This window comes from Catharus ustulatus, chromosome 2 (assembly GCF_009819885.2).
Source record: "Catharus ustulatus isolate bCatUst1 chromosome 2, bCatUst1.pri.v2, whole genome shotgun sequence".
Lineage (NCBI taxonomy): Eukaryota > Metazoa > Chordata > Aves > Passeriformes > Turdidae > Catharus > Catharus ustulatus.
The window spans coordinates 37,451,537-37,478,050 of NC_046222.1; the positions used below are offsets into that span (position 1 = coordinate 37,451,537).

General features: G+C 40.2%; 1 long non-coding RNA gene across 1 annotated transcript in view; it reads left to right on the top strand.

The window, feature by feature from the left end:
• LOC116992544 overlaps positions 1-26,514 on the top strand; it is a 151,448-nt gene that overhangs the window by 119,607 nt on the left and 5,327 nt on the right. The window contains exons 2-3 of the long non-coding RNA XR_004417071.1: positions 9,083-9,144; positions 24,040-24,215. This is a non-coding gene — a long non-coding RNA (uncharacterized LOC116992544). The remainder of the gene's footprint in view (positions 1-9,082; positions 9,145-24,039; positions 24,216-26,514) is intronic.

Here is a 26,514-nt window from a genome sequence, read left to right on the forward strand (position 1 = left end):
GAACATGACCATCTGCCCTGGAGATCTGGTTTCTCACTGCTAAAATGATCGTTATATTGTTTTCATACCCCACTTGGAACAAAACTATGGTCTGGATTTTCTCCCTCATTTTCAATAGCTATTTACCAAGAAAGGTTGTGATGCTGTCTAATCCACAAACAATATATCATGTTTTGCATTGTTTGAACAAACATGAAATAAATAATCAGACATTTCTGGTGCAAATATTCAAAAGGTTTTGAATAATGTGTGAAGTCACAGTTTGGCAATGTAATCCTTCACTGTAAGGGCTGAACGTAGATTTGAAGATACTTTGTCACAGATTCATCATCAGTTGGACTCATTTCACAAAGCCCCTATACTCTCTAGAAAGAAAAATCAGAGTTGTCAAAATCTTTATTGCAATTTAGACTATCATTATAAGTGAAAAACAGGTGTTAACGATATTTTTTCAGGCAGCAAGTTCAGCCAAGAATTTCTGTGGAAAAAGAAACAATCAATTGGTATTGCCGAATTCCCTGACATGTTTGGTACAGTTGGTATTGTGTGTGTTTTCTTCTTTACCCTGTATGTTCACATCTCTGCTTTCTCTGGGAGGCTATAGTGACTAAACTCTCTTTTTTGTCTTCAGGCTACTTTAGAAAAATCTCCAGGCTGTATGATGACTCATCCAGCTTTTCTTTAGGTATTTTATTTGTCTTCTGTAGAAATCAGACAGCACCATTATCCATTTCATACTGCTCTCTTAAGATTGCCTATTCACAGGGACAAAAGCTTTAGTCCTTGAAATCATTATTTTACTCATAAAATGTCTTTAATTCACATTGAAAAATGGTAATACACTTTGTTTTGGGAAGATGCCAGTCCTTATTAATTCTTTTTTGTACCCTGCAATGAGAAAAACCTGTGTACCAAGAAATGGTGCACCAGCTTTCCAAATAACCTTTACAAAGAAAAACAGTGGAATTCTCATTTAAGCCATCAAACAAGATATTGTATAAAAAATATCCCTCCTCCCCTCTTATCAACCAAGCTAGTCATATCATCATAGAAGGTTATCATGCACCCTGCTAAATGCAAAAAGCATGAATTATATTCTGCTTTCCTTACTAGAGTTCCATTTCATCCTGAACCCTGCCGATATCTGTTGTACTTGGAAATCATTTTAATCCTGGGCAAGGCTTCAAGTGGTCCTGCCAGAGCAGTGAGATTTGAGCAGATGACCTCCAGAGGCCCCTTCCAGCCTCAGCTATTGTGTGATTCTCTAACTCCTTGAAAGTCAGAGCATTTTAGATCTTTCACAGTCTTGCATGCACTTCTTCTAATTTCTTAAAATCTTTTTTTGTTTGTTTGTTTGTTTTTTTTTTCCCAGGATTGATTATTATTGTCAGATATGTTTAGGTTATATTTTGTTTGTTACTTTTTTTTTTTTGTCTCTGTAGAAGGAGGGAGATAAGAACCACTAATTCCCTGCAGTTTGCCCCATTTTGGATAGTGAAACTTTTTAACCATTGTCTTCAGCAAAGGAATAAAAACTTTCCTCAATACTGGTGCTGTGAAGAAGCCAGATTGCACAAAGGAAAACATGACTGTAGTTTTCATACACAGAGCTGTTTCTCTCTTAGTGGAGGCTGCAGGACAGTACCAACCCACTCATGGATCTTCTGGCTTCTTTTCTATTTCACAGAGATGAAGATTTGGCATTCCAACATAACCTGTAAGTAAGCATCATATTTTCCTGCATATACTGTTCTCTTTCATGATGTGATTTCCACTTTGCAACATCCTGAATAGGAGAAAGCATTTTTCTACTGTCTTGGGAAGGCAGGAAAAAAGCAGTAACCCTGTGGTGCTCACAATTGCTTTCTTCTGTCTGCAGGGAGGAAATAATGATTTTTCCCTCCTCTTTTAAGTCATGTCCTTGCCTCCATAGTGAGACTTATCTTAGTCCTAGAGCCTTGAAATTTCCACTGTGATCTAATAGTGCTTGCCCTCTTCTGCTTTACACTGATTTCTGCTCCCAACCTTTGTCACATTCAAGTTTGTTATAGCTAATTTCCACCTAATTCCCAGTTTCTCTATAAAGGCAGCAGAGATGCCACACCTCTGCCTCTCCACTATACCCACCTGCCCTTCCCTCCAACACTGATCCTTCCTTCCACATTTCCCTTACCAAATCCTTCCCATGAGACATGCAGGCTGACCATGCCTTCTCATTTCAGGACTGGAGTGAGAAACTGACTCCTCTTTGGCCCTTCAAGTATGGATAGATGTATTTTCTGGTGTTATTTGTCTAGAAAAGCAGAATGGTAAAGAGATGATGATCAGGCAGATGCCAGCTTTATCTTCTTCTCATGGCTATAAGGGTGCTTTCTTTCTCCTGCTCCAAATCAACTCTGCATGTTGCTGTGACTGGAAGAACTCTCAGGCACAAAGTCTTTTCATAAGATATTGTTAGACCCTTAGACTACGGAATGAGGAAAATTGCACATTGCAAAACATTCCCTTTCTCTATTAGTTCAAATACCCTAAATACCTGTTTAAGTTCTTTTGTCAGGTATTTTACTCTATGTGTTTGCACATGCTTATATTCACAAAGAGGTTTTTTTACAATTAGTGAACTACAGTCCAGATCCATCTTATATCTTGACTAACCTCAATATAATGACTGTAACTTTATAAATGACTTGGTTTCTGAAGTCTGCAATTTTAATGCAGGTGCATTAAGTACTGTTTTAAACACAATCTCTGAATGTCATTCCATTACTTTTTTTAAAATTTTTTCTTAGTGTGGTACAACTACAACTTTGTATAGGTAGCAGTAGCAAGCAGTTGCCCTAGGTAGAATGAGATAATTATGACTCTAACACAATGATCAGTACAGAGAAATTTGGCTCAGCAGTGGAGGCTGGAAATGGAGCAAAAACTGGCACTGTGGACCCCACACTATAAACTACTCTGTAATTATCAGTTTTAAAAAAATCATATCTGGAGTTGGACAAAACTGGGCTTAGGGATAATGGAGAGAACAAAGAAATAACATGGGTAAAATGCACCTTATATAGTGCATTTGGGTGCAACCTGGTGTTACAGACCAACGAAGAGAGAAAAGTGTAAATATATATATGTGAAAAGTGTTTTCTTTTAGAATTATATGTTCAGTTTTTTAATATCCTCAAGCAAATATAAAGATTTGTTATAACGTTAAGTGGGACTGATCCATGTTGCAATGGGTTAAAGATGGAGTAGGAGGCTTAGAATGGAAGAAAAATGTGTTGTTTCAACAAGAATGGGATAATAGGTTCCAATAGCCTCAATTTTGTCTGTTGTTCATTTCTTAACACAATTTAATGTAGATTGTTTTTTGTATCAATTTTCACTATGAAATACCTCCCAGTTAGTATGAATTCCTATGAACACTTTATCCTGATACACTGCACATCCTGTGCTGCTCTCTGTGTTTATACCAAATCGTTCATCTCCTTATGTGAGTTCAGTAAAGATGCATTATTATCATGAACTAATTTGAAAATGGAATGTTTATTGCTTGCATTTATTTTGGAACATCAAGATAGAAACATCTCTGATTGATTCTCTCAATTTTCTACACATCCAAGTTGCATTTTGCAGTAATTTCTTCACATTATTTGTATATATGAAATGCTGCATTTTATTGTGCCGACAAGATTGAAAGGAATTTCCTATCATTTTTTCTTCCCAAGGGAAACTGCAACCCGAGAAAATTTCCATTGCTCAATTTTCATAAAAGCACTTGTCAAAAAAGTTTTTGTATAATGGTCTATTACAGTAGATCATTTTATTGCCAGAGAAACAGAAGCAGTAAAGTTATTCAAAGCTCACAACAGCACACTCCTTCTATCTTCCTTCAAACGATCTGAGCAGAAAGTATTATTTATTCCCCTTTTTAAAAAGTGAGGAGTCAGTCAATACACACAGAAAGAAAAGATCTTTCCATAGGTGTATAATGCTCCAACTCATAAACAGCTTGTACTAATTCACAGAAGGTATATCAGTCCTGTGTAATTATTTTCTTTCTTGTGATACCTGCATGATGGGAGTGCTCGATTTACCTGTCTGTGTTGGAATGTTTTTATTGCTGTACAATATGCAATCATGAACTGAGCTACAAAAACAAAACAAAACAAAATAAATCTTCAGGTCAGTTTCACAAGTAGTTGCATGTATTTGTGAATGTATGTATTTGTATGTATGAATCTGTAAATTATGTATATATATTTTATTTACATATGTGTTCAGTAGAAATGACTATACTGTGAAATTTCAATTTCAGATAGAATTCTTGCCATAAAACCTTTCTTTGTAAAATATTACTCTTGTTTCAGATGTAAGCTCAGACATTCCTAATTAATGGGACCATCTTTTATTTTCCTGGGGTTGAAAAACCAACAGCCAACACTCAGAGAATGGTTTATGTTGGAAGGGACCTTCCAGATCATGCAGTTCCACCCCTGCCATTGTCAGGGACCCCTTCCACTAGACCAGGTTTCTCAAAGCCCCATCCAACCTCATATCCCTCTGTCATCTGGAACTCTGAGGAAAGTCATCAAGACAAGACAGCTGGGGATTTTTTTTTGGTGTTTTTTTTGTTTGTTTGAAAAAAATTACAGTTAAGAGTGTTGTGACATTAACTTGAATATCACTTGGGTTTTGGTTTAAGTTATGCTTAACACCAGCAGAATTTCACAAGATTAAGTATGAGATTAAGACACCTACCTTTAGACTATGTCAATATTAGCGAGTAGTTTTTCATAGCAGGAGTGAGTCAGCAGCATTAAATATGTCATACCCATCTACAAGAAGAGCCCAAAAGAGGACCCAGGAAACTATTGACCCATCAACCCAACTACAATTCCTGTGAAAGTACTGGAATGAGTCCTCCAAAAAGTATTACTAACAAAAAAAAAAAAAGATTATTGGGAAAAAATGAGAGGGATTTGCCAAGTACAAATCAAGCCAGACTAACCTGGATCCCTTTTTACTCCAAAATAACACCTTGTATTTATATGGGGAATGCAGTGGATGTTGTTTATCTGGTTGCAAGCGTGGCTGGAGACATGATCATTTGATTCTATTTAGCATTTGTCAGGCCACACCTGGAGTATTCTCCCCATTTCTGGGCCCCACAAATATGATCAAATGTTTGAAGAACTACCCTATGAGGAAAGACTGAAGATGTTGGTTCTCACCCCTCTGTAAAAGGATCAGGAAGAGTTTCATCACAGTTTCCAGTACTCCAAGGAGAGCTGAAAAGAGGATGGAGGCTCTGTTTTCCCAAAGCAGAAGACAAGGGACAATGGGCAGAAGTTGCACCAGCAGTTTCACCTTGGTGTAAGAAAGACATTTTTAGCAGTAAGAACAATCACAACTGGACCAAGGGAATGACCATCACCAGGGATGTGGTAGAGTCTCCATCACTGAAAGTTTTGAGCTGCTATTGGACAGAGCCTAAACCATCTCATACAGATTCTCTTTCCCATGAAAAGTTGTACCAGAGGATCTTTCAAGGTCTGTTCCAGCCTAGGCTATTCTATGATTCTACAATACGGTGATGGCACGCACCACTGTACCTACTGTATATGTCACTTGATGAGATTAGAATAGACAATTTCAGTCATGCAGTTCAGTCACTGTTTCAAACCCTTTGGTTCATTACAATTTTCATGCTGTCATGTCATTTACATATTTAGAAAAATGTAAATCTGTTTGTTTTATTTGTGACAAGCATCTGCAAATTCGTGTGTCTTACATGTCATGACAGAAATAACAGGCCATTCTATAAATTCACATTACATTGGTCACATCTATAAAAAAGCTAATAATTACCTAAAAAACCTAAAAATAATGCAGTCAAAATGTTATACACCAATTAGGCTACAGTACATTTGTGAAAACAGGTAAACAAACCAATAAAATCCATGAGCATATGTAAACCGTGAGGTAGCATAATCCTTTTTTATCTCCACTGTTATATATCTCCAGAAAACAGTCACATCCTCTCTACCTCTGTCTTTGGTTCGTCTACACTCTAGAAACACAATTATTCAGTCTACAAGACATTAAAAATGGTGTGGTCATCTGACAGCTGCTCTGCCTATATGAGGTCTTGTCTTAAATCTGCTGAAGTTAGCACATCTGTGGAGAAATTTCTGTCATTGTTATTTAACTTCATTTTCTTATGCAGCCCTGTCTATGTACATTGAAGACAGTTAACTCTAGTAAATGAGTTCAAGTATACCATTTTTGAAATGCATGAGTCCAGCTGGCAAGAGATAAAATCATCGTTGATTGTGGAAATTTTCTTGCTATCCTTTCATAACAAAGTCACAGTTATTTTGGCATGGTACCAAATTATATTTTTCAGCTGTCAGTGATGCTTCAAATGGAGAAGCAAAATAGTTTAGACAATCATTATCATCGAATCACTGCAGTTTTGCAACTCCACCAACAATAGTTTGTTTCATAATTTCTATAACTACAAATGAAACATTTGTGAAAGCATCTTTTCCTAGCTGACTTCCTGGCTCTTCATTGTCCATTTACAAAAGGAAAGGGAAAAACATTCAGAAAACAGATTTTGTCTGTAGGAGCAAAGCATTCTGTCTGAAAGCATTACGCATCCACATCTTGTAACTTCTCCCTGAAAACCTGAATATTGCCTGAGGTAACTTCTTGAGTATTAATGATGGTTCCTTGACAAAGTGGCATCACTGTTAGACCTTTTGCCAGATGGAGGAGACTCCATTCTCACCTATGAGGAATAAAAACTTTACTGAGAGCGCTATCTCAAATTCTCATAGTCTTTTGCAACGTCAGATGAATCATAAACAGATGTCCTCTGTCTTTTGAACTGCCATCTGCTGTAACTGGTTGGAAGATCTCTGGCTATTTCTGTCAAAATATGCTAACTTTTTTTCTGAAAAGACTATTCTTTAGGCAGCATGTTTTGAAGAGTAACCCTGGAAAGAAAGCAGCTGTTTTTTTCAGAGTCTAGCAATGCTCTCGTTCTGTTAATTATTTTCTTTTTATTCCTTTCCTCTTAGAATGAAAACTGGTTGCTATTCTCATTCATCCTGAAACCTCCAGGCTGTATAATTAGGATTTCTTCACAAGCATCTTCTTCTGAATGGTTCACTACTATTGAAACAGATGAAATCATAACAGCTCCCTGAGTCATTATTGAGCTGGTCCAATGTCACCAATGAATTTTTGTATGTGTTTGATGTGACTTTTTTAATCCAAAGGTTATAACTGTCTTCAATAGAAGGAGCTCCTATTCCAGCCTATAAAATAAGTTTCATAAGCATTATAATGGGTATTCATTTTTTGTGAATGATACACATGCTAAGTGAATAAGTCTGTCTACATTATTTCAACCTTTAAAATAAGGCCTTCTGAGTGTCACAAACTCTCTAACTTGCAGAGACAACAGCATCATTTTAGAATGTAGTGAAACATTTTTAGGTTTTGGAACTTTTTGTATCTCATATCATTCTGTATGAAGCTTCTTACCAATGACAGTGCTCTTATTCCACCCAATCTGGGAGACATCAGGATTAAGTTGCAACCCTGCTACTGGTTTTCCCTCTACATAGGGAATGTAATTTCTGTAGTCTCCACTCTTCTTTTTTCCTCTGCTTGAACACCATAAATTACATGCCAGGAAAAGACAAATTACAGTGATGCTTTAATTGTGAATAAGATAATTTGTCATAAAAATTGCCAGTTCCTTCAAAAAATTAGTTACTGATGGAAGAAATCACACTTTAACTGCTACTTATTCTCAGCTTTCAAGTAACAGATGATATGAGTACCACAGGTCCTCTGTTTTTTTAATCATTCACAAAGTATTGCCCTGTGGTCCAATGACTTTGCAGAGCTGCCTGTTTCATTTTCTGAGCCCAGAGAATTATGAGTTATCACTTGCAAAAAGCACAGCTTCACATCATTCCCTCACAGCAAGTGGGACTGCTCAGCAAAAAAAAAAAACAACAGTGGATTCTTTACACCAGGAGAATACTTCAAGGAGTTTGAAACACACTTTGTTTCTAATTTCTAGCTCAGCGCCTTATTCTGCCTCACTGTATCTACTTTTCTCCTTTTTTATTTTAATTTCAGCTCTGTGTATAACAGAACATTTATGTGACATATACTAGTATGCAAAAGATTTTTGATGTGATATATTAATGTGTATTCTGCAGTGGTCCACATATCCCTATGTATCTGTTAGTCTGTCCATCCATCCACACACCCATCTATCCATGATGGAAGCAAAACAAACAATTTGGAAAGAGAAAGTTGTTTCTTTCCCATACCTACATAATATTATTGCATTTGAGATAACAACAGTAAAGGTAAAAGTAAGGACATGAACATGTGAAGTAGAGATATGACGCAGGAGTGAAAAATGAAGAAAAGAGAAGGCAGAGATTTAAAATTAAGTAAAAAGGTGCTGGGAAGGAGCAATTCATGACAAATGGAAAGAGCACATTTTGAAATTTTGTAGTATATTTTCCTCCTACTCACACTCTTGTGTTAGCAAGGTGAATCACTTACTCCAGGACCAAAATCAATTTGTTTTTCCATTGACAAAACATAATTACAAACTTCCAGTTAAAACAACTTTAGATAATTTGTTCAAAGAAAACAACAACAGAGAATAAACAGAAATAGAAACATCTGCAAGAGATCACAATTATGTGTTTAAGTTTGTACCTCTCTCAGGAACCCTCCTTCACATATGACTGACCGAGGCTTAGAAAGGATTGAAAAAAAAAAACACTAGAAAGAAAACTAAAATACTAACACTAAGGTCATCCCAGCAGATAATGGAAAGATTTGCTTCTGACTCAGTAGATTTGAGAAAGAAAAAGAACAGTAAGAAAATGATATACATGGCATTGACAGAACTGAATGGTGCTTGAAAGCAAACCAAGCCAGAAAGAATGTTGAAGCAGTGACAAGAAGCAAAGAAGAGTAGAAATGTGGTTTTGTATCCTTACCAATCTAACAAAATCCTTTTCCTGGCTTTCCTTACTTACAGGGCAGAGAAGAAGTTTCTCCAAAAGCTCAGATCCTTCCTCATTTCCTGACATCTAAGAAAGGGTAAGACAGTATTCTGAGCCTATGAGTTGCGGGAAGCTGTTACGGGGCCTAAGGTAATTTTTGCAAGCCTCGTCAAAGTTAGGAGGACCTAACCCCCAGTCAGCTGCTTGCATTTACTGAGAATGCTGCAATAGCCTTCAGCTAACCAATATTATAACCAATATTATTGGAGTGCAATATCATTATTAGTTAATTATACACTCACCATCAGCTGTAGCACACGTAAGCAGATGTGAGGGGTTTTGTTATTGTTGGATGAAAGCATGACTGTAGGGGAGTAATCAGAAGAAGTAAGTTTAGAATTTAGGGCTCCACAGTGAATATATTTGCCTTTCTGCTCATTTACTGTTGCTACTAAAGAGAGAAAATAAATGTTCCACCTTAAGGTCAAACAGCTCAAGAATTTTCCCAGCCTCCTGGCACTTTCTCACCTGCCTTTAATATGGTGTGGTGACATTGTCTCTGAGGCACAAAATGTCAAGTACAGTTGTAACTCTTCAACCAGTCAAGTGATCAGCACAGGTTCACAAAAACATCATGTTGTTTCTTCCTACTGAATTTCATCATTACCTAGAGAATTGTTTAAAACAGCAGGTTTTTTTTATCGTTTCAATGTTGGCAGAGCATCCTGACAGAATTGAGAGAAGTGGACTGGGAACAAAGCCTCACTTTAGCATCTCCTATTGTGTCAAAGCAGCTTCTAAAGCTTCAAGAAGATTAATGTGTTTTCATAAGTGCTCATTTCTTCCTCTCCAATGCTGTGTTGATAACCTTTTTAGATTAGCAGATAATGTGAAGGACTTCAAAGGCTCATGCAGGCATTCCCACTTGGCTTCTTGAATACAGCTGGGAGTCAAAGTAATCAGCAGTCTGCAGTGAGGTAATTAGCCAATGGATGAAGTAAACAGGAAACAGAGATCTGACATTATATATGTAAAATTACTTGGATATGTGCTTTGTTTTGTGTAACTGGAGCTACTATCAGAGTATTGAGATAGTTTCAATACACAAATAAATGAAATTCACCTGTGGGGGAGAGGTCTGAACCCCCATTGTAGACAAACTGGCCAACCAGGTATAGTAAAACCATTATTTTAAAAACATGTGTTCTGATTGCAGATTTTGTATTTGGTAAACCAGTACTAAAGAAGTGACCCGAGGTAGGTTTGACCTCTAGTACACAATAAAATGCAAAGTAACTATTGGCTTCAATTACACTTTTCTGGTTTTCTTCAGAGGTTAAAATCTAATTCAGCTCAATTATAATCACATCATGTAGAAGGAGTGTTTAAATTTTTCTTGGGCAGATACTGGCAGTAAATTAATGAGACTTCTTCTTTTTTTTTTTGCTCCTCTGAGATCATGGGGGACTGCAGCAAATAGTCAAAGATAATAGTCTTTTATAAATGAAAAAAATGAAGTGGTGCCATTCACTCTGACAGATTAAATTATTTGAAAATATCATAGAATCCTGTAATAGAATGCTTTGGGTTGGAAAGGACCTTAAAGACCATCTCATTCCAACCCTCTTCTCGTGCAAAGGGGCATTTTTCACTAGACCAGGTTGCTCAGAGCCCCATCCAGCCTGATTTAGAGCATGTCCAAGAATAGGGAACCCACAACTTCTCTGGCCAATTAGTTCCAGCGCTTCATCACCATTAAAGTAAATAATTTCTTCCTTATATCTGTAAATCCAGAAAAGGAAATATAAAAGTAGTTTACACCTGGGAGTAGGAGGATTGAGAGTCTGCTCAGGTGAGTAAACACTAGATCAGGAGCAAGAACCCTCTACTGTCTCAATTCTGAGTTACCATATCAAGTGCATTTCTCTCTTGATGTTTCTCTTGTAACCCTCCAGTGGTTCACCTTGAAAAGAAGTCATATGAGCCATATTCTACATGCTTGGTAAACAGAAATATGCAGCTGAATCTGTGTTTCTAAGCTCTGGCCTGTGGTACAGAGCAAGTCCACTGCTGCTTCATTTCCTTTTCCTTCCTACCCTAAGTAAAAATTAAGTGCTCTTTTTGACCTCTAACTCAGACCTCTTGGTTTCTTGGCATATCCTTTGATTGTATCTTCACCTCTCTCTTTCAAAACCCTTTGGGATCTTAATACCATAACTTTTCTACAAGTATTTTTAACTAAGTCCCTAAAAGGTGGCTGTAGTAACTAGGACTGAATAGATACATAGGGACCTTGCTTAGGTGAGCAAGAAGTAGTACCATAAACATAGTAAAATGTAAATTGATGAGATTATGCGGTATGTCATGATGGCAAGTGATATTATGACCTTAGAAACTTACCTAAGTTTCTTATTATGACCTCAGAAACTTAGTCAAGTTCATTAGGTGTTATTTCACATCTACTTTGGAATTAACCTCAAGTGGCGACTGCATTCTGAAATCAAAGTGGTGTAATCCTAAAATAGATGTTCTTTTCAGGAAGTGGGTTTATTAATTTCTGTATTAATTACTTTTATTTCAAAGCAGAAAGCCTACAGGAGTTACACAGACAGAGCCAAGTTGGTTGAGTTCCACTGTGTATCATTAATATCCTCATTGCATTTTTCTACTCACTTTTCCCTCTTGAACGGGGTTTCATCTGTTTTACAGGGTTGCTAGTTTGGGAAATTTGGTGGAGTATTGGCACAGTCTTACTGCCAAGGACAGGCAGTCATTTCTTCAATTTGTGGCTTGTCAGATGGACTAAACTTATCTAGAACAGGACAATTCAGAGGGAACACCATGTTGGATGTAAATATAGTGTAAGCCTAAAAAAAGAAAATTAGTTTAAAAGTGCAGAACCCTTTATGCATAAATTACTCCAGAAACAGAAATAGTTCTTTGCAGCATTTTATGCCTCATATTAAATTATGTCTTCCTTGCTTGCTGTTCATACTAAGGCATGACAGGATGTTTAATGGCCCTATAAAGGAGCCAGAGAGGGACCCTTCATCAGGAGCTGTAGTGATAGGGAAGAGGAGTAATGGGTTCAACCTGGAAGAGGGGAAATTTAGGTTAGGTATAAGGAAGAAATTATTTACTGTGAAGGTTGTGGGGCATTGGAACAGGCTGTCCCAATCCTGGAAGTGTTCAAGGCCAGATTGGATGGGGCCTTGAATAACCTGGTGTGGTGGAAGATGTCACTGCCCATGGCAGGGAGGTTGCAACTAGATGGTCTTTAAGGCAGTTTCCAAACCAAACCTTTCTTTGATTCGATGACCATGCAGACTGAAAACTGAAAGGCTTTGACCAAAAAATATCTTATGATAAAAAACCAGAAAGATCAGAGACAAAATTTTAATAAAACTGAATTGCCACCATCGCAACAGTTTTGAGACACCTGCTGTTTACGACATCTTCTTTTGCCATTAATCACACAAGCAAGACATCAGCTGTCCCACCCCACCAGCCTTACAATAGCAGCTCAAGGGCTCTGACTCTCCAAACTCAGAGAGCTGGAGACTTGCAAAGAAAACAACTTCAAAACATCTACTTTTGCTTGAATCTTAATTGCACCAAAGGCAGGAATTTTCAATCTGCTGCAGTGTTGAATTACGTTGCTGGCAAAATTCTTTATTCAACAGGTAATTGAAACAGCACTCTGTGGGCCTGGCCCTGTACCTCAAATATCCTGCAGAGCTAGCCTGGGGTGCTGTTTCATGTAGAACAGACGAGATATTAGAGGCTCTTATCCCAGGGTTGATATTCTGTTTTATTCTTAGGCTTCCATGTGGGCAGAGCGGGAGATGAGGATAAAGAGGAAGTCCAAACCCGGGCACAGGTTTTTCTATGGGTCAGGAAAGGGGAGGGGTCAGCCTTGGCTTCAGGCCAATCCCATCGCAGGGGTCAGTCCATTGGTCTTGCTTGGGTTACGGGGTTAAAGGGACATACCATTCTTAAAACAGTAGGGTATTGGGTTACAACAGGTAATCCCTCATGCTCCCACACAACCATGTTTTTTGTTACAGTGAATTGGGCCTTTCTGGCTTTATGCTCTTCCTAAACTGTCACTGCAATATGTGCAGCACCAGCACATGTTGCTATCTAAGTCAGTCCACTCTACCAGTTAGATCCTTTCCCATTATGTTTAATTGCATGTATTAAAAAAGCAAATATGCCATTTTCTTGGCACCTTTGAAAATATTTTATTGCCCCCTGAACACGGATATGCCATATGCGGAGTTGCACACATTAAAGTTTCCAGTAGCAGATTAACTTGTTCTACATTTCCCCATTTAGCTTTTTAAATATTTGCTTGGATGTTTGTTGCTGCAGTGAACAGGATTTAAAATTATATAAAAGCAATAATGAAGCAATAAAGTGCTCCCCTGTGTAGAGTTCATACTGCATCTAATTGGCACAATGGAGCAGTTTACAGCAAGTATTCTTAGGTGTGTGATAGTTTACTGTTACTGTGCTGCAGATGTTTCTAGGTAACCTTTAAAAGGAATGGGAAATGTAGAAATTTCAGATTGCTGCTCGAGTTTTATGAGCATATTTTATAAAAATCTATAGAGTTGAGAATGACAAAAAAATAATGGTGACATTATTGCACAAGAATAGACCACCATTAATATGTCTCAATAAGAGTCCAATAAACACCACAGTCACAGTGCAACTTAGTGTGAAAATCAAGTTTGTCTTTTTCAGGCATAGAGTCCTACTGAAAATCAGCAGGGGTAAAAGCTTACAGGAAAAATCATATAGCCAAGGCTGCAAGAGGGAATATCAAAGCTAATTTAGAGAGAATACATTATATATACACTATTATCCCAAAGCATAAAACTGCTCTACATATTTAGGTATGTACACATACCTAATGTATACAGATTCTAATTGCTACCTAAATGTTATGACCTTGCTGATAATACTTGACAACTGCTTAATATCAGCTCTGGAATCAAATGAATGAAGATTTCACAACACTATTTTTTCTTTCATTTGCAGTGTGCTCTGAACTCTGAATAATAGCAATTCAACCTGCCTGAAGTCCCTAAAAGTCACTAAGCCTGAAGGGATTAGCAATGGCTAATCTGCAAGTAGAATTGTCTGGGTGTCATACAAGAGCTGTAAAGCTCTTCAGGTTTTGTGGGTCTTATCTCCTCATGCATTTTTCTCCTATGCTGTTACATTTCCTTGCTCGCCCTTTTTGCCGTATCATCAGTGAACCTCTTCACCAACACAGAATTCTGGAAAGCTCACTGGCCCAAGGTGCTGCAGGAAGTTGAATTCAAATGCAAAGGACTTCAGTACAAAAGACTGTAGTGTTGGAGAGTAGGTATGCATGTGTTCTCCCAGAAAAACACATAAAAGCCAACAACAAAACCCAAAGCCAAATAAATGAGATACCAAATAAAGAAATAAGAGAGAAAAACAAAAAAAAACCCCACAAGACCCAAACTCACTCATATACACACACATAAGTAGAAGGCAAGGGGATATCACCAATTAAAATTCCATGCATATGTAGTAAATTAAGCACAAGTACAGGCTGAGCAGAGGTTAGGTCAAGATTAGTCCAGGGTAGAAAGACTAGAGGGAGTTGGGGGACCAAAAGATTCAGCAATATGCTCTTGCAGCCTGTAAAGCCAATTGTGTTCTGGGCTGCTTCAAAAGAAGGGAGACCTGCAGAACAAGGGAGTTGTGTGCTCCCCCTGCTCTGCTCTAGGGAGACCCCACCTGGAGTGTTGCACCAAGCTCTAGGTACCACAGTATAAAAAGAATGTGAGAACTTGTTGGATTTTACCATCCACAGATTATAACAAGTTTAATATATGAGCAAAATAATTGCTTTATTACAATGAATTTGCAGAAGAAAATTACCATCTTAGTTACAGACATCTTCCACTTGAGGGAGTTTTCCTGTAGAAATGAAGTCCATAGGTTTGGGTTTGGATGCGTTCCCATTTGGACTTGAGAATCTTGGCAATAAAAGTACATTTAACTTTAACCACTTTAACAGTCATCATCTTATGTGGTGCTGCCTAAACTGAAGGCATTTTTCATTGCATTTAACAGTGAAAGCCATCCCTAACTGAATGTTTGAATAAAGATGAGATATGTATTTCCTGCATGACTAGAGAAACCATTGCTTAAAATTCTATTTCTCTGCAATGACATCTTTGTTTCTGTTCACATTTTGCTTCTGGAAGTTGAGTTAAATTTGCTGCCTGAACTGGTCATGAAGGTGTGTCAACATCTGCAGAGTAATTTTGGAGATGACACTCTGAATGTATCCTAAATGGTCTTAAGGGAGGTAGTGAAAATGGCACAAGACCCTTATCCAAGGTACACAAAGATAAGCAGCAAGAAACACAGGTTCCAGATTTCCAATGAGAAAAATTTCTAAGTTAAGTGATAGAATTGTCATCCTTAAATATTTTCAAAATTTGACCAGCAAATACCCTGAGAATCCTGCCCTAAGTTTGAAATCAGACCTACTTGGAGGAGACAGGTGGACTAAATGGGATACAAAGGTCACCTCTCACCTGAATTACAGTAAATTCATTACTATAAGGCACACCGGAGTATAAGGGCACATCCAGGTGTCGACAAATTTCTGAACTTTGTCCGTATATAAGGTGCACCTTTTTTTTGCAGCAAGCATCTGCATGCAACAAAGTAACCAATTGCTCCAGCCGTGCTGTCTTGGGTTACAATACAGGATGTGATCAAAGTATCTACTCTATCACCATCTGTTGTGACCAGGTGGGGGCAGTGATCCTTATCTCCGTGGAAGATACTCTGCTAATGGGTCATCCATTGAAAACAGTTCTTTATTTTTGCACTTCCCTTCCTTCCTCCAGAGAGGTATCTTCTGCTAATGGCCTATTGAGTCCCATTGTGTGCCTGATAAAATTACTTCATCCCATTGGGAGTTGCCCCAGCCAGGGAGGAGAGCCCAGCCTTTCCTACCTAAAACTGAAAAAAACTGAAATTTTGGGACACCGAGTTGCCCTCTTTTCCTGGACTCCAGAGGAAAACCGGACTTTTTTCCATATCATTGCTGGACCTTTGGAGGGAGGCTGCACCCTTCTACAGGAGCACTGCTTCAACTGAACCACATCTGTCACTGCAGGAGGATGCAGCCACCATTTAATGGGACTGCTACCAACACCCTGCCTGACGGGTGTCACCCTGACGGGGTGCCAGGTTGTGCTCTGACTTTGTGTCTTAGTTTGGAGGACAGGTGTCTGCTAAGAAAGGCAGGAGCCTCTCTTTGAAATGGAGAATGTAAACCCCCTCCCTCCAAATTATTATAATTTTGAAATCAAGGGGCTCTCAGGTAAAGAAATGGGAATTAGGAATAACAGCTCTTTTCTAGGAAAATTAAAATAGAAATACAGTATTACAAAGAAACAAACTCCAAACCCTGACAAAGTCAGAGTACAACCTGACACCCCGTCAGGCATGATGTTGGCAGCAGTTTGATTAAATAGTGGCTGCAGTCTTCTTGCAGTGACACATGGGATTTAGTTGAAACAGTGGTCTTGTAGAAGGTGCAGTTTCCTTCCAGAAATCTAGTAGTAATGTGGAGAAATCTTGTTTTTTTCTAGAGTACAGCAGAGAAAGGGCTACTCAGTATCCTAGAATTTCAGTTTTTATCTAGGTAAGAAAGGCTTGGCTCTCCCCCCTGGCTGGAGCAACTCTCAATGGGATAAAGTAATTTTATCAGTCACACAGTGGGACTCAGTGGGCCATTAGCAGAAGATAACTCCCTGGAGGAAGGATGGGGGTGCAAAGATAAATAACAATGCCCTACTGGTTTCAATGGATGGCCCATTAGCAGAGTATCTCCCACAGAGTTAAAGATCACTGCCCCATCTGGTCACAACAGATAGTGATAGAGTAGATACTTTGATCACATCCTTTATTGTAACCCAAGACACTTTGTCAGGGTTTGGGGTTTGTTTCTTTCTAGTACTGTATTTCTATCTTAATTTTCCTGGTAAGGAACTGTTATTCCTAATTCCCATATCTTTGCCTGAGAGCCCCTTAATTTCAAAATTACAATAATTTGGATGGAGAGGGGCTCCTGCCTTTCTTAGCAGACACCTGTCCTCCAAACCAGGACACATGACGAGCCCCGCCAAGCCTCTTGGCTCCACGTGAGCTGCGCCCCCCCTGCCCCCCACCGAGCCCTGGGCCCCGTGTGGTTCAGCTTGCAGCTCGCACTTCCAAGTTGGCAAATTTTCAAACTTTGTCCATATATAAGGCTCTCTGGAGTACAAGGTGCACTTCCAGGGTCGGACCAAAATTTTAGTCAAAAAGGTGCGCCTTATACGCGTGAAATTACTATAGTCCAAGTGGGAATTCAGACCTTGACACGATGAAAGCATTTTCTTTGAACAGTGCTGGGCCAATTACTTTCTTCTTGTCATTTCCTTCAGAATTTCATAGACATGCACTATCTGAGATCTCTGTCCATGCTTTGAGCAATGTCATGCAACTTTCATGGAGATTATCAGCAAACAACCCTGCTCTACTAATTTTTCAAAAGTTGTCATTAAAAGAAGTAACTTTATTCAGAATACAGTAATTTCACGAATACAAGCCGCAGCAATTTGACAAAAATTTTGGTGGAAACCCGGAAGTGCGGCTAATAGTCGGGTGCGGCTAATATATTAATAATTTTCTGACATTTACAACCCCAGACGTGCCAGCCAGAGTGCCGAGCCAAGCACCGGCCAGTAAAAGCCGGCATTTCGCAATTGTTACAGTGTTACCGTGTTGCCCTGGCTCCCTGTAGGCAGCACGGGGGGTGGGGAGAGAGGCGGGAGAGCTCTCTTCTTCCCTCCTCTGCCGCAGCCCAGGGCGGGGGGGGGGGGGGCGCGCCGCCGTTGCCGCAGCCCGGGGAGCCGACGGGGGGGGCACGCCGCCATTGCCACGGCTCGGGGAGGACGCGGGGGGGCCGCGCCGCCATTGCCACGGCTCGGGGAGGACACGAGGGGGGCGCGCCGCCATTGCCGCGGCTCGGGGGGGCCGCGCTGCCATTGCCGCGGCCCGGGGAGCCGACGGGGGGGGGGGCGCCGCCATTGCCGCGGCTCCGGGAGCCGACGGGAGCCCTGCGCAGCCATTGCCACGGCCCGGGGGGGCCGCGCCGCCATTGTCGCGGCCCGGGGAGCCGACGGGGGGGGCGCCGCCATTGCCGCGTCTCGGGGAGGACGCGGGGGGGCCGCACCGCAATTGCCGCGGCCTGGGGAGCCGATGGGGGGGAAGCGCCGCCATTGCCGCGGCTCGGGGAGGACGCGGGGGGGCCGCGCCGCCATTGCCGCGGCTCCGGGAGCCGACGGGAGCCCTGCGCAGCCATTGCCGCGGCTTGGGGAGCCAGCGGGAGCCCCGCACCGCCATTGCCGCGGCCCGGGGGGGGGGGCGGGAAGTGCGCGCCGCCATTGCCGCGGCTCGGGGAGGAGGCGGGGTGCTTTGTCCGCGCCCGCCGCCGGTGCCACGGGCGCGGGAAAGCTCCGTCCCCGCCCGCCGCCGCTGCCGTAGGAGCGGGGGAAGCTCCGTCCCTGCCTGCCACCGCGGGGCAGCGCCGACCCGGGGTGACCGAGCCCAGGGGCAGCGGCGGCTGGCCCCGAGCGGCAGCACCGGGCTGGGCCACCTGGCCCCGTCAGCAGCCCCTAGCGGGCCGAGCCTGCACAGCCTTAGCTCAGCCAGTAAACCCCGCCCTCCCGCGGTTCTGTTACTAATTGCATGCGGGTCCTCGCTGCGAATGACAGAGCGGCTTATATTCGTGTGCGGCTTATCTATGGACAAAAACCGAAATATTTGCCAACACCCAGAGATGCGGCTTATACTCAGTGCGGCTTGTATTCGTGAATTTACTGTAGTCTGTTCCTTTTCTGCAATATTATCCAAACTGAAAGACTGTAAAAGGTTTTACACATATATATAACCTATACATAGATTGCAATTGCAAATTTGAATATACAACTTGATTGCAAAAGGAATTGAATATGCTTTGGTAGTAGGAATTACATTTTCCCTCAACACTGAGGTTCAGGACTGAAACTTGTTCATGCATTATTTTGACTCGGCATTTTGGTATGCAATCCAGCCAGATCAATTCAGTGCTAAACATCATGGCTTCACAATCCTCCTTTTGCTTACAAAGCTGAAGGGTGCTTTATTTCAGTCTCTTGAACACTTGCAGTAGCTACCTCTAGAGTGAACAATGATGAGTTGTTACACACTGCTGGGTCACTTGATTAGTGCAGCAATTAATGCTATATATTCTCTGGTGCCTGTTTTAGTTTTATATTTTGTCAGAGATGAACACATCCTCATATGATGAGGGTTTCTTTCCCCCAAGGTCTATACTATTTTCACAAATTTTTTCCCCTAAAATCCCCAACGTTTAAATCTTTTCACATACATTGGTTTCCATGGGAAAAATTTAGACATTTTGAAATGGAAATTCTTCTAGTTCTCTCTGCCCCTTCATAAATTGGCACATCCTATATTTAGCATGTTCAATGAATTACATTCCATGTATTCTAGTTAGAACAGCACTGTCTGGCCAAGGACCGTGACTTAGAGGTAGGATCCCTGGACTGGACTGACATTAATTAGATGTGACAGCCACCCAACACTCAGGCTCAGCACAGATCCTGCAGGTGTCAGGAGCTCAGCACATTTCAGTGGGGGCTTCTATCCTTGACAGCAGCGAGCTGTGAGTACTAGTCTAACCTGCTTGAAAAGGGAGTTTGCAATACTCATTGCTTAAAATTGATGGGAGAAGTACCATCTCATTAAGGGTGGGATTCTTTTATTGTTCCTTGCATTTTTAATGTGCTAAGTAAAGCTCTTCCCTACAGAACAGCAAGAACAGAGTATGGTAATGCAGGAGTGATAAATGTCTGTCTCTGAGAGTCTGTTACAGATCCAGCAATGCAGTGCAGGCAACTCAGATGGATGTTAAAAATTCCTCTGCAGGAACACATAGAAATGCCTCAGCAGTAGTGGGAAGTGCAGAGTCCCTTTAAGGCCCAGCAGGTCTGACTCAATGAAGCATTGGGGTATAAAATGGCTGGGGATGTCTCTACATTAAGTGTCTGCTCTGGGTCTTCATAAAATCACTGAGTTTTAAAGTGTGGCTTTCAGAGTAAACACATTTGAGGGCACTGAGAATTGGGTTTGGGGGGAACGAGAGGAGGAAATTAATGAGAGTATAATTCCTGGAATCTTGATTTAGGAAAGCTCTCAAATTTAAACGTAAACCAAAAGCACTTTTCTGCACAGGATGTGTGGGATGAATCCATGCATTACAAAGTATGGCATAATGCTTAGTAGAGTGTGACATTAATAAGAGAACATGACTACTTAGCACTTGAAACAAATGTTTTAATCTTTTAATTCCAGCATTACTAATGGTCTAAAGCTTTTCAGGCTGGAATGGTTTCTTGCTCTCTAGCCTCCTTTGTTTTCCTGCCTAAGATAAGGGGAAAAAAGTGCTACAGGGGAAACAGCAGCACATCTTCTTCTGTTAACATCAGCCAAAATATCCGATCTTGGCGTTAATGACCCTGATAAGGAAAAACATACACAAGGAAACATGACCAGGTGGAGGACAGCACACAGGGTGGAAGTCTGGTACTGCAGTACTACTGAGCATTTGTTTTTCCTTGAAGTAATGTATGATTAGGCAAATGGAGCCACAATGAGAGAGTAGACACACGTCTTCCTATGGGACAGGCAGTGGAAGATTTGTTTTTCTCTCTGTTAAAAGGAAGTTGGATGTAATGTATTATGGATGAAGCCCCTTGGCAAGCCTTGGTTCTCTCTTCTGGTAGTAATGACTGTATCATAATGTTTATCTGCTGATCTAGATGGCTATCCTTCTCTTTGGGAAATTTGTTTCTTTCTTGAATGTTCATTGTCCCCAAAAATTCAAATGTAATATGCTCCCAGGAAGATTCTTGGGCCAGCAACAGAGCCTAGATAGATCTCAAGGCAATTGTACTGTTTCCATCTCTTCCCCTTGAAGCTTAGAGGCAATGCAGTACAGAAGTGTATTCAATGCATTGTGAAAAATGTTAAAACATTTTTAACAAGTCTTTGACATTTGTTAAAACCTGTGGTGAATGTAACTGAGTTCAATGCTGCTGTGTGTCCTAGAAAAATCTCTCTTGGGTGCCAAAATATGGCTTCTCAGGAGGGAAACTGGAAAGAGATTTCTCTGAGACTTCACCCTAAACAGAATTTTGCATGCTATTCTGTCATATAAAGAAATGTCTCTTTCAGGTTGCTCTTTGTTGACCAGAGAGGTTGTGGACTCCCCGTCCCTGGAAGTGTTCAAGGCAGGTTGGATTGGGCTCTGAACAGCCTGGTTTCCTGCTTATGGTAGGGTCTTTGGACAAAGATGATCTTTAATGTTCCTTCCAACCCAAATTGTTCTGTGATTCTATGATTCTGTGGTCTGGTGGGATCCAGATATTGCGAACTGTGTGGGTGGATTGAGCCCCAAGGGCAGACAATGAGGCAGCAGCATCCTTTACAGTTTAACAAGAGCAGAAAGGAAAACCTTATGAAGTTATCAATGTGATGAATGCCATGAGAATGTCTTTCGACAAATCCCACAATGTTTCTTTCTCCTGAGGCACAGAGGGAGTTAAAGTCAGCATTGTAATGTAGTGTGGTAGATCACTTACAGAATCAACATTTCTTTTTTGTGTGCTTTGTATAGAGATGCCTTTCCATCAGTATGACTTATTGAGAAAACCACCGTATTTTACAGCAGTAGGTTAATTTCATAATCTTCTGATTCACTGCACACAACACATATGCATACAAGATATCTCATTATCAGAAAATACCCTGATCTAACATTTTAATGCAATTTTTATGATTCTGGTAGGTGGAATAATAAAACTAAATAATTTCAGAGAATTATCCACAGTATCTGCAAAAAAAAAATTCCTCTACAAAGTCTCAAAAAATATTTTAACATACTGAGTTATTCTTGTAAGTTCAAATGCCCCTGTAAGAGTAGCTCCAGAGTGATAAGTACTAAAACCACTTACAATTAAAATAAAATCCAGCAATAAACTAGATGTGCAAACTTGCTGCAATCACACTTTCGTGGCCTCAGACTTGAGTGCAGCCAGTAAATATACCACAAATCTGTTGAGACAAGACCTGTAACTTTTGATTAACATCTGTTAGGGCCACCTTCATTGTATAAAGATAAATAATAATAACAGAGGTTTTATCCCACATAAGCAGGCTGTTGGTTCACATACTGAGTAATACTCTTGTGTTTGGGCAATAGCAACCTTTAGGCCTGTGGAGGATTAGCAGATTTGTGAGCTTTGAAACTCTGTTGTAATTGAATTCTTAAAATTGCCCTAAAGAAATCAGTACTTTTGCCATTTCTTTCTAATTCACTTAACATCTGACTGGTGGAGTGAGAAGGGTAGTTTTCACTAGTTATAACCCCGTTCTTTCTAAATCTCTCCTTGATGAGTTTATTTCTAGGACTTCCAGCCAGACAGAACTCTGAGCACTGGAGAAGCCATGAAGAAGGGAAGGAATTAAATATTGCAAGTCATTTTCCACACATAGGAAAAAGGAAGAACAGTGAAATCTTTTGCACTTGCAAGCTGCTGTTATATACTTACAATTCAAATAATTGGACAGCTTCTCTGTTAATTCCACTTGTCTGTACTAAAATGACTGTTCTTCATGCATGAGATGTTCATGTCATTTGGTTATAATCTGGTGGAAAAAAGGCTAAGTTGCTAGAAATTAAGAAACTGATTTCTAAAGAAAATAAATGGATTTTGGTGGCTAAGGCTTTAGCAGGACTGATTGTTCAGATGAGCTTAACATGTGGATATAATTTGCTAAAGGATTTTCCGGAGGGCTAATGTGGTAAAAGAAGTCAGATTTGTTACATGATTAATACTGCTGCTTTGTCATCAAAATTCAAGTGATCATCAATTAGATCAGCGTAATGGGGTCAACCACAATCTGTCAAAACTACACAGATCACAAATGGGACAACCATTGAGACAACAATGGGGAAAAAATAGAACACAAAAAAGACAAAACTTATATAAATTTGTTGGCTGATGGAATGTGTTATTATAGATTAACTAGTTGAAACCTCATAAATAAGTAATGAAAATATTAACATGCTTATAGTAATTTAGAAATGGTAGTGCATCTTCTACCAAATGACCTGGAGGGGACCATTTGTTGAAGCATGAATATTGGCTTAAATTGGGTAAATTCTAAGTTGGAAAGGAAAAAATCATCTTCATTATCTGTTACTGTCTTTGACAAAAGATAAAATAGAGGAAGGTAAGATAGAGCCAAATAAAAAACAATTGACTCCTAATAAAAAACAACCACCATAAACTTATGTCTCACTTTGCCTTGTGAAAGGGCATCAAAGAAGATGCAAGGAAGACAAATAATTTCAAAAACTAAAGGAAACTAGGAATATACGAACAAGAAAAGAGAAATCTAAACTCCTCTGCTTCAGAAAAGCTATCGTTCCTGATGAAAACCAAGATATTTTCTCAAAATATTAAATACATATATAAAATTAAAATGTCCTTACAGGAGTTACTGTTAACCTAGGATTATTAGAAGAAAGAGAATTTTCATATGTTTTCTAATTTTTTATATTTATGGTGTACTCATTTTTTTTCAATTAAACTTTTCTAGGTTTCAGTTTTGTTTTTTGTAGGCAGACTTGCCTAGAACATTTGATAATGCGTCTAACCCAAAATTCTTCCTAAACGTCAGCCAGCTGTTTGTGCTAGTCATGTGTGTTTCTGCCACATCCAGTGTCAAATCATATCCAAAGACTGTTCCTGGCTTACTAAGACAGATACCAAACCAACATATCCGTCTCTTGGGATGTCTTTTTTGTTTTTCACAGTCCAGAGGCATAAAACGAAATAAGCTCAGAGTAGATGTTGGCATCATTGGAAGAGTTGGGAATGGCAGATGTGAAGTGCTATGAACTGACTGCAAATCCCATTCCCCATCCCCCTGCACTGCTTGACGGGAAGCAAAAAAATTTAAAGTGAAGTTGAACCTGAGAAGAAGAGAGAGGTGGGTAGAAAGAAATTTAAGATTTGTTCTAACTTCTTGCTATCCTGTTTTGTTTTTCAATGGCAATAAATTTAATTAACTTCCCCAAGTCAAGTCTGTTCTGCCTGTGACAGTAACTTCTGGGTCATGGTCCTGTCCTTGTCTTGACCAATGAGCTTTTCTATCCTTTTTTCTCCTCCACCCCATCCAGTTGAGAAGGGAGTGACAGAGTGGCTTGGTGGGCACCTGACAGCCAGTGTCAACCCACCACATGTTAGGCACAGGGCATTATACATCATGCTAAGAATTAAAAGATAAATACTCAGATTGTCAAATTGCATGACTTCAAAGGGTTACTGGAGAACAATTTTCCTAACATGCAGTACTGTATGATCTCTGTAGGCAAAAAAATCAGCTGCCCAATTATCCTGGATTCCTATTGGTTGAAGGCTTGTTATCTTCCCAATACCAAAAGATTTCAGCTGTCTTCATTTCACTTACTGCATAACATAAAAAGGTCCATCAGGACTCAGATTTAAGGGTCCAGTGCCCTATTCTTACTGATCAAAAAAGCAACAGAGGGAGAGCAAGAATAGTACAAGTCCTTGATATTACCTCAGCTACCAAGCATTCTTATTTCAAGAAAATCTAAAACTACTTGTGGCTCTTCAGTACATTCCCCTCCCTCTAGTTTTTCTGGTCTCTGAATGCACATAAAGTCTTCTCTGGCTCTTATATAACCTTGCTGCCCTGAGATTCTTGCTTTGTTAAAATTATTTTTGTTGTCATTCTCATATGAAAATGAGAAGATTTCTCATTAATGACTGAAATCTTAGACATCCTAATGAGTCAATCAATGGCAATGATTTCTGCGGCTGTCAGACCATCTCAGGTTTTAGTGAAGATTTCCTTGAGACCAGACATTCACTGGTGCTCTATATGTCACTGCAAAAAATGGGCACAAGAAAAGGTGCAAAAAAGCAATTCAGCTGTTGGTTTGAAGTGTGGCCTGTGGGAGATGGGTATTTAAATGCCTTACAGGGTAATTCCTGCAGAACTGGTTCATGTGCTGAATGATGGGTACATTTCAGCAGCTCAGCTGCCGAATCTTTCCCCTTGGTATTTCTATCTTCCTTACCAAGGAAAGAGAGATACACTTGAGACTTAATCTAAGAGGGTGGTTTTCATTGATCTTCACCCTACGGCTTTTGTATAACAGTCACCAAGAAATAGGAAAGAATCACTCTTTCTGTAGCATGCTAAGACTGGTACTTCTCAAGAAACTACAATGAACCGTCCTTTCCTACACTTTGTGATGATATTTTAATCTGCTGAATTATGGTATAAAACACTACCTTCCACTAAACTATCTGCTTTCCATTTTCTGGATCTGTCCTAGTTTTCTGACTTTATAGGTCTGTCTGAGGGGACTGTCTTTTGTGAGAAGACACCACAAGCTCCCCCATGTCACACATACCCACAGTTCCAGTTGGCTCCAAGGTGGACACACCACTGGCCAAAACATCAGTTATGTTGGTGATGTCTCTGTAATAAGATATTTGAGGAAAGGGGTAAAGTACTGCACAGCAGCTGGGAGAGAGGAGTGAGAATATGTGAGAGGAGCAGCCCTGCAGACCCCAAGGTCAGTGCAGAAGGAGGGCAGGAGGTGCTCCAGGCACTGAGCTGAGATTCCCCTGCAGCCCCTGGTGCAGCCCATGGTGGGGCAGCTGTGCCCCTGCAGCCCACAGGGGTCCATGATGAAGCCCCTGGAGGATCCCAGAGCAGGCAGATATGCTCGGAAGGAAGCTGTCACCTATGGAAAGTTAGTGCCAGAGCTGGGTCCTGGCAGGAACCTTGGCCTTGGAGATGAGTCCACAGAAGAGCAGGTTTTCTGGCAGGAACTTTCTTTCTGTTGGGAGGTTTAGCATCCACAGTAGCATACATATTGGCTACATTTGTATGAAGCAAGCTATACAGATAATACCATACCTGCATGTTATGTGTATACAGAGTATTATTTCTAGAAATACTCTCTCTCTCTCTCTATAGATATATATATATAGTCCTGTATGTTGTACTAAAGCCAATATTTTCAGAAATGCCAGTTGAATTTGGACAGTCACTGAAAGCCACTAATTAGCACAAGTTAGTGGCAATGCTTTTGCTGGGCCTCCAGTTTCTGGACTCATATGGGTCTGTGGGAATTTTCATTACCTTTTTTTAGAAAAAAAATGTTCCAGATTTTGTTTGATGAGAAAAACTGGAAGAAAAAAAAACTGTATGAAGCCTTCTGTGTTCAGAAATCAGAAAAGAAGGATCT